Source organism: Heterocephalus glaber, unplaced genomic scaffold (genome assembly GCF_053883595.1).
Source record: "Heterocephalus glaber isolate CG9 unplaced genomic scaffold, H.glaber_assembly_v1.0 deba00001442, whole genome shotgun sequence".
In the NCBI taxonomy this organism is placed as follows: Eukaryota; Metazoa; Chordata; class Mammalia; order Rodentia; family Bathyergidae; genus Heterocephalus; species Heterocephalus glaber.
Window position 1 is genome coordinate 51,175,528 of NW_028258296.1, and position 8,918 is coordinate 51,184,445.

Here is an 8,918-nt window from a genome sequence, read left to right on the forward strand (position 1 = left end):
TGGGGTGACACAGAAGGCTTCTTGGAGGAGGTGACATTTTAGCTGAATTGTAGTAGGTGAGCAGAACTGCTGAGGTGGAGGTGCCGAATTATCCATGGAAAGGGAGCAGCACGAGGAAGGCCCATGCCTGCTACCCATTTACATAAGTATATGGTTCCTTTTTCAAATACTGGATTTCATTGATTTGAAGATGCTATTGATTTTACCTGGCACCATCATTGTACATAATACTAAGAAAGAAAGGACAAAGAAGGTGGGAATGGTGGTACCATCCTGAAATTTCAGCACTCTGGAAGGCTGAGGTGGGAGGATCAAAGTTGGAGCCCAGCCTGAGCAACTTAGTGACTTAGCAAGACCCTGTCTCGAAATACAAGGGGGAGGGAGCTGAGGTTGTGGCTCAGTACAAAGGGCTTGGGTTCAATGCTTGTACTGCAAAACAAAAACCAAACCTAAACCTAAACCAAAGCATGCTCAGTTGTGTTACAAGAAATTCTAAGATAACCAAGTTTTAGGGGCAACCTCATTTCTTAAATGTAAAAACATAGGAAAAAATGTTGAATTAACAAAATGCCCAATCAATAAGCTTCTTGAGAACACCGAGCATCTTTCAATACTGCTAGTAGCACTCTTTTCAGCATATCAGTCCTTCAGGCAAGTCAGTGGGTCAGGTGGCTCAGTGAGTGGGTACAATCCTGATGAAAGGAAAGGAAGTGAACATACTCAGCACCCACATAACACACACACCTGCCCTGCTACCGTCTCCACTGTGAGGAGGGTAGCGTGGGCCTTGTTCCAGATCTGCACTGTCATCTACCTGGTGACATTGTGTGACACCCATCAATCTGGTCCCCCAATTCCCCAAAATGCATGTAATTATCATGTGTTGCAAGCATATACCAATAAATTTTTTAAAAATAATAGCATATAGAGCTTGTGAAGTACGTGTGTGTGTGTGTATGTGTGTGTGTTTTGGGGTGGGGGTGCTGGGGATGGAACACAGGACTTTGTACATGGTAGACCTACTGAGTTACATCCCCAGTCCATTGTCCACATTACTTAACAACCTCCCCAGGTGATGGGCGTTCAAGTTGAAGAACCACAGGTCTATTGGTCCTCAAAATATTAATCATCAATGAACATTCAAACTTGGAGATTTTGTAGATAATGTAACATTATAAGAAAAATAAATAGAGACAGTCAAGTTAATTAATCCTTAGCAGGGAACTCTCCAATGCAAGAAAGCCAGCCATGTTGGAAAGAAATATCCAAATAATTTAGAGTACTGGAACATTTTATAAGTCATGTGACAATAGAAAAGTTTATTTCTTTGATAACCTACCTGACCACCCCAAATACCAGTCCAATCCCAGCTGCTGACCAACTTAGCTCCCAGGGGTTTCAGTTGTGACCTAGAAGCTTTATCTTAGTGCTCCTGTTGCTCCTCCTCTGTTCAACCTCTAGTACTGTATTGGGCTCCTCAGAGCTCCCCTAGGCTCCTAGGGTGCAGTCGCTCCATCTCTCAAGGTCACCAGTATGTTTTCCACCTCAGGGCCACTATACATGCTGCTCACAGTACCCGCACTTGTCACCAGCTCTTCACCTGCCCAACCTCTTTCAGGATTTAAGTAGAAGGACATCTCTGGAAAGAGACTTTCCCTGACTTCTAAACTCCACGGTAATGTGATTCTTCTGAGCCCTTCTTGTCTTATGTGTAGTTCTGTGGTCAAGTTCTGAAGAGTAAAAGACCCATAGAAACTGGATCCAGAAAATTCGGAGGTTCTGTATTTGTTGGATTTCCCATCACTGGGAAAAAAATGCTCAACACTTGCACCAGAGTCAACTTAATTAACTCATGGTTTCAGAAGTTTCAGGGCATGGCCCACTGGCTCCAAGGAAGGAGTGTGGTGGAAAAGCATGTTGGAGCAAAGCTGCTCTATTCAAAGAGGCTTGGAAGTAAAGCACAAGGAAGAGTATCTCCAAAGGTAGGCACCTGGTGACCACTTCCTAACAGCACATTCTGCTACATCCCCATGATCTAATAACCTCTTCTGGAGTCTCAGTCTAGTCTACTTGACAAATAAGATTAACTGTCACAGTCTCTCTTTCCTGGCTGTGTCATGTTGGGTAGTTTATACAATCACTGTGAACACTGGCATACTCATCGGTAAAATGGGGATGAGACCTTACATGGTTAGACTGGGGTTAAATGGGAACAATGTACATAGTTCAACCTAGTAAATCCTACCGTGGGGAATACATATGATGACTGTTGGGTTTGGTTCTTGCTTGACATTCAAGGAGGAATACTCTGAGTAACAAATATAAATGGCTCAATTATTGGAAAAAGACACAGACTCTTAAAAGTTAATAAATAAGTACTTCCTAAGGTAACTTCATCTGCTCCAATTTAGATGCACCTGAGTCAGTTTCCCCACATTGGGTTGTATGAAACAAATGGATAAAACCCTACACCAGATGCATTCAAAGCTAAAGAACAGATGTGTGAGGCTACCTCACAAAGTCTAAACTGGCCACCAGCCTGCTGTTATGTCCCTACCTCATAAACAGAATGATCTGATAACAGATCTGGACTTGTCCCACGAGGCACCCTCTTGGTTTATTCACAGCAGCACAGAGCTAGGGGCAGGGGCAAATTTTGATCTTTTAAAAGCTGGTCCACATTACATAGCAGAACTAGGTCCATCTACTGGTCAGAGATGGCCGAAGGGAGGGGCTCACCTTAATGTTTAGGGCAGGCAGTCAGCCATTGTGGATTCAAAATATAGTCAACCAGTCCTACAGGGTCAACATGACCTGGCATGGAAGATCTCACCCACATGGACCTCGACTACACAGAGATACCCTTGGGGTGGAGGCCAGGCAGGGGTAACAGCAGGCAGGGAAATATCCAGTCAAGGATAGCAGCTTAACTCATACATTACCCTTGACTTTCCCATGAAATCTTAGCAAAAGTACATCAAACTTAATTTTGAAAAAGACGTAAACCACAAGGACAGAGAGAATAAGTTAAGAAACAAGAGCAGCACAATTTGGGGAGCTGGAAAAAGCAGAAGGAAATGTGGAACTAAGAGGATTCCAAAGGCTGAACAAACCTAAAGCAGCAATGGGGAAAACCATGATGCAAACTAGTTTCCTCCACCAAATTCTCAAAAGGTATAGGAATTGGCAGCACTAGTTATATCCAGAAGTAGGAAAGATGAAGCTAAATTGGAAAGACTGATAAAAGATCTGTTTAAGAAGCAGTTAGATTCACATTTTGTTGCCTACACCATGAAGATTGGTTACTACCCAGCAGAAGCCTGCAGGTTTCTATTCTGAGTTAAGGGATGACATACATAGTTGACAGCAGGGGACAATATTAAACACAGAAGGATTAAATACGTATTTCCTGTTGGATGTTGAGACAACTTCTACCTCACTCAGCTAACAAAATATTGGGCAGAATATTCAATATATCCTTCAGGCAGGATATTGGAAAAGACCTCTCAGCCTGAAAATCTTGCCAGCTCAAGAGGAAAAACCTAGGGTTCCTCGATGAAACTAGCCAGCTGTATGGCCATAGAGTGAATTCTTCAGTCATTCTGCACTGCCTATTCACACTGAGATTTTAGTCTTTGCTACTCTTCTCTTAACTATGAGCAGATAGTTAAAGACTCCCATAAAAGTGAGAAAAGTCACTAATATGAAAGATAGGGGCTCAAACAATCAGAAACTTTAGAAGCAAGAGAGGAAAATTTCAAACAACACATATATTTTAGTGTGCTCCCAAGGATGTAAAAAACTGAAAAAGAATATAGTGCTACAAAAAATTCAAGGAACAAAGAGCATTCTTGGGAATTATTAGCATAATAGAACAAATCCTGTAGATCCAGCATCTAAATAATATGCATTCCAGAAAAAGAAGAATGAAAACAGAAGGGAGTTGATTGTTCATGATATAATTTCAGAACACAGTTTCCAGATTCTCACCAGGGACTTCTGGTTCCTGGTCAAGCACATAAGGAGATAGAAGATGCTATTCCATTTTAACAACTAAAAAGCTGAACAAATTGCTAAAATTGGCAACTCTTCAAAAGTCTAACTCCATCAGAGGAGTAGGGTCACAAGGCAAATTGGAGAGGCCCACAGGAGAATGCAGAGAACTGTGGCTGGCCAGAGCTGAAACTCTGAGCTCAAACCTTTTCAGGAACCAGTCAAGGTGGGAAAACCTGAGCCATCACTAGAGAGTTGTTGGAGGTTCAATATGAACAAGTTTGAGAGATACAAATTCCAGACACATTTCCTCATGGGAAATCCCCAAACTTTTGTGAACTCCAAGAGCTCAACCGAGTTCTCACAGTGATATTAGAGAAAAATGTTCTCATACTTCTGGCAAGAGGAGGAGAAAAGTAATTGTCTTAGTCATTTTCTTATTGCTGTGGCAAAATACTCAACACCCACAACTTAAAGGGGGAGAGGTTTGTTTTGGCTGACAGTCTCAGTAGGTTCAGTCCATAGTCAGCCAAGTCCAAAGCAGGAACCACACAGTGGAAGAGCCTAGCAGAGAAAGGCTGCTCACATCATGGTAGCCAGGAAACTGAGAGAAAAGGGAGGAGCCAGGACATACCAATAGACCTGATGTTTTCAACAAGGCCCCATCTTCGAATACATAAGACTTGGATTCAACATGGATGAATAGAGGAGGAGCCATTTTGGAGTTACTCAAAGAAAATCAACTGAAAACACAAGTAATTTGAAGAAAAGGAGGGACTTACAACCTGAATACCTGAAACTTTTGGGGGACATTTTATATCTAAACCATAGCAGTGTTTTCAAGAAAAATACTACAAGACAAACTAGGAGGCAAAAACAAATCAAGACATAGCTTAGAGAGACAGATCAACCATTATAACCAGACTCAGATCTGGCAGGGATTTTGGAATTATCAGACTAGGAATTTGAAACAACTATGATGAAGACGATAAAGGTTCTAATGGATAAAATAGCATGCAAGAAGAGCTATGCCACAAAAATACAGAGGTAGAAATTGTAATGGAATAATCAGAAGGAATATTAGATATTTTAAAAAACTAATATAATGGAAATGAAGACTGTCTTTGATGGCTAATTGATAGGCTGAACACAAAGATTATCTGGGCTGAAGAAAATCTTCATAGAAGCCAACAAAAATGAAAAACAAAGAATTAAAAAACTGAAAAAAAGAAAAAAGAACAAGAACTGTGGGACAACTACAAAGAATGTGACTTACCCATAATGGGAATTCTAGAGGGAGAGGAACCACCCCCCCAAAAAAAAAGAAAGAAAGAAAAGAAAAACACAGAAAGAAGTATTTGAAATAATAGTGATTGTGAATTTTCCTAAATTAAGGTCAGATACCCAACTACAGATCCAGGAAGCTCAGAGACCACCAACCAGGAAAACCCAAAACAACAAGAACAACAAACAAACCAAAACAAACAAAATGGCAAAACAAACCAAATATAAAAGAAAAGACCAGTAAAATTGATAAGCTTCTAGCAGGGGAGAGAAGGGCTGGAAGGGAGGAGGAAGGGGAGAGATTACTAAAATGAAGAAGAAAACATCACTATAGATTGTATGGGCATTAAAAGGATAATGAGGGAATACTAAGAAATCTATGCTAACAAATTTGATCACCTAGATGAAATGGACAAAGTATTCAATCAATCAATAGACATTCTGAATAGGCCTATCTCCACTAAATTGCATCAATAACTAATATCCTTCTAAAGCAAAGTTGTTGTTTGTTTTGTAGTACTGGGAATTGAACTCAGGGCCTTCAAACTAAGCTATATCCCCAGCTGTTTTTTTTAAATTTTGAGACAGGTTTTTGTTCAGTCATTAAGTTGTTCAGAATGGGCTCACCCCTGTGATTCTTCAGCTTCAGCCTCCCAGAGTAGATTAGAGGCATGTACCAGTACCAGGTTCAAATGGGTTGAACTGTGAATTCCATCAAACAGAAGTTACAGAAAAAGAAGAAGTATGCAAATTTACAGAAGAAAGAAGTTACAGAAGAAAGTATGCAAATTTTCTGCAATCTCTTTCAGAAGATAAAATCAGAGGGAGTACTTCCTAATTGATCCCACAAGGCTAAACTTACACAAAGGCATTGCAACAAAAGAAAACTACATACCAGTATCTCATGAATATAGATGCAAAGACCTTAAACATAGCACATTAATACCTGAGTTCAGCAATGCTTCTGTTCACAAACAATTCAGTTCACGAACAGAAGCATTCAGCGAAATTTTCCTTCCATTAGTGAACTCCACATCAGGTGACAAACATGACTGGGGCCATCTTCCCTGCATGAACACTAGTGTGACTATCTTTCCCAGAATCATGGAATGAATTAAAGTTCGTGAGCTGAAGTACCACTGTATTAGCAAGTTGAATCTAACAATGTATGAAAAGAATTATATATCACCACCAAATGGGATTTGCCCGAGTATGCAAGCTTGGTTCAAAATTTATAAGTCAATTAGAATAATCCATAACAAGCTTTAACAAGCTAAAGAAAAATGCCAAGCAGAGCATGGTGGTGCACACCTGTAACCTACCACTTTGAGAGGTTGAGGCAGGAGGATTGCAAGTTTGAGCCTAGCCTGGGCAACTTAGCAACTGAATGAGACCCTGTCTCAAAATTTTTTAAAACTGGTTGGTAGGGCCAGGAATTTAGCTCAGTGGTGCTGCTGCTTGCCTTGCAAGCACAAGGTCCCAAGTTCAATCCCTGGTACAAAAAAAATTAAAAATAAAAATAAAAAATAACTTACTGAGATTTTGATTAGAGTTTAATCAAATTTATACATCAAATTGGGACTAACTGACATCTTGATAATATTGAGCTTCTTATCCATGAACATGAAATATCTCTTCATTTATTTAATTTTTCTTTGACTTCTTTCATCAGGATTTTGTATTTTTCTTCTTACAGATCTTATGCATATTACATTAGAATTATCCCTAAGTATTTCATGTTTTGTATGCTAGTGTGAATGGCTTTGCATTTTTATTTCAGGTTGCACTTGTTCATTGATGTACATAAAAAAGTGACTGACTTTTCTATATTAAACTTGTATCCCAAAACCTTGGCATAATCTCTTATTCCAAGAGTTTGTTTATTCTTTCAGATTTCCCAATAGGTGATTATGCTACTGGAGAACAAAAACCATTATATTTTTCTCTTCCCAAACTGTATACCTTTTATTCCTTTTTCTTGTCTTATTGCATTAGCTAGAGTTTCAAATATAATATTGAAAAAACAGTAGGATAGGGTTACCTTGACCCTGGTATTAATGGGAAAGCTTTGAATTTCTCACTCTTAAATGTGATGTTAGCTGTACATTTTTTGTAGATTTTAAAAATCAAACTGAAGAAACTCTCCTCTAGTCCCAGTTACTGAGAGTTTTCTTTTTAAATCATAAAAAGGTGTGAGATTTTTGTCAGAGTGTTTTTCACATCTATTCATGTGTTCATGACCACCTTCTCCACCTTGTCCCACCACCACCTCCTCCTTCTTGCAGTACTTGAGGTTGAACCCTGGGCCTTAACACTGAGCTACATCACCCACGGGGTTTTTTCCAAAATATAAAAGAGCTCTTCAAATTGAATAATAAGGACACAAACAACTAGATTAAAAAATGAGCCAAAGACATTAACAGACACCTCATAAAGATTTACCAATGGCAAATAGTCATGAATATGCGTAACCATTCAATGACAAGCAATGAAATTGACACAATCATAAAGAATCTACTGACTAAAAGAAGCCCAGGACCTAAAAAGAAATTGAAAGGGATGCAGTGCACCCAAATTCATTTATGGAAGCCAGTATTACCCTGATCCCCAAACTTGATAAAGACCCAACTGAAAAAGAAAACAATAGGACAATCTCCTTAATGAATATAGATGCAAAAATCCTCAACAAGATATTAGCAAATAGAATGCGGCACATTATCAAAACATCATACATTATGATCAAGTAGGTTTCATCCCAGAAATGAAAGGATGATTCAACATATTCATTCAATAAATGTAATACACCACATAAATAGAAGCAAGGTAAAAAATCATATGATCATATTAATAGGTGCAGAAAAGGCTTTTGACAATCCAACACCCTTTCATGATAAAAACCCTGAAGAAAATAAGAAGAGAAGAACCATACCTAAATGTGATAAAAACTACATATGACAAATCAATAGCCAGCATCATAATAAATGGAAAAAAGCTAAAAGCATTCCCCCTGAAATCAGGAACAAGACAAGGATGTCCACTATCACTTCTTATATTCAACATAGTACTTGAAAAGTTAGCCAGAGCAATTAGGCAAGAAAAAGAAATACAGCATACTTTACAGATCTAAAAAAAAAAATCATAAAATTCATGTGGAGCCAGAAGAGATCCAGAATAGCAAAAGCAATTTTGGGCAACAAGAGGAAACCTGGAGACATAGCAATACTTGATTCCTAGCTATACTTCAAAGCAATAGTGATAAAAACAGTATGGTACTGGAACAGAAACAGATATACGGATCAATGGAACAGAACTGAGGACACAGGAGCTTCTCCTGACATATTCAGCATTTGATCATTGACAGTGGGACCAAAAACATAAGTTGAGGAAAGACAGCCCATTCAACAAATGCTGCTGGGAACATTGGTTATCTGTCTGCAGAAGATTGAAATTGGACCCTTATCTCTTACCATACACTAAATTAAAATCAAAATGAATCAAAGAAGTAAACATTGAAATAAAAACATCAAACCTTCTGGAACACAAAATAGGTAAAACACGTGAAGACATAGGTGTAGGAAAGGATTTTCTAAACAGAATCTCAATCACACAAGAAATAACAGCAAGAATCAACAAATGGGATT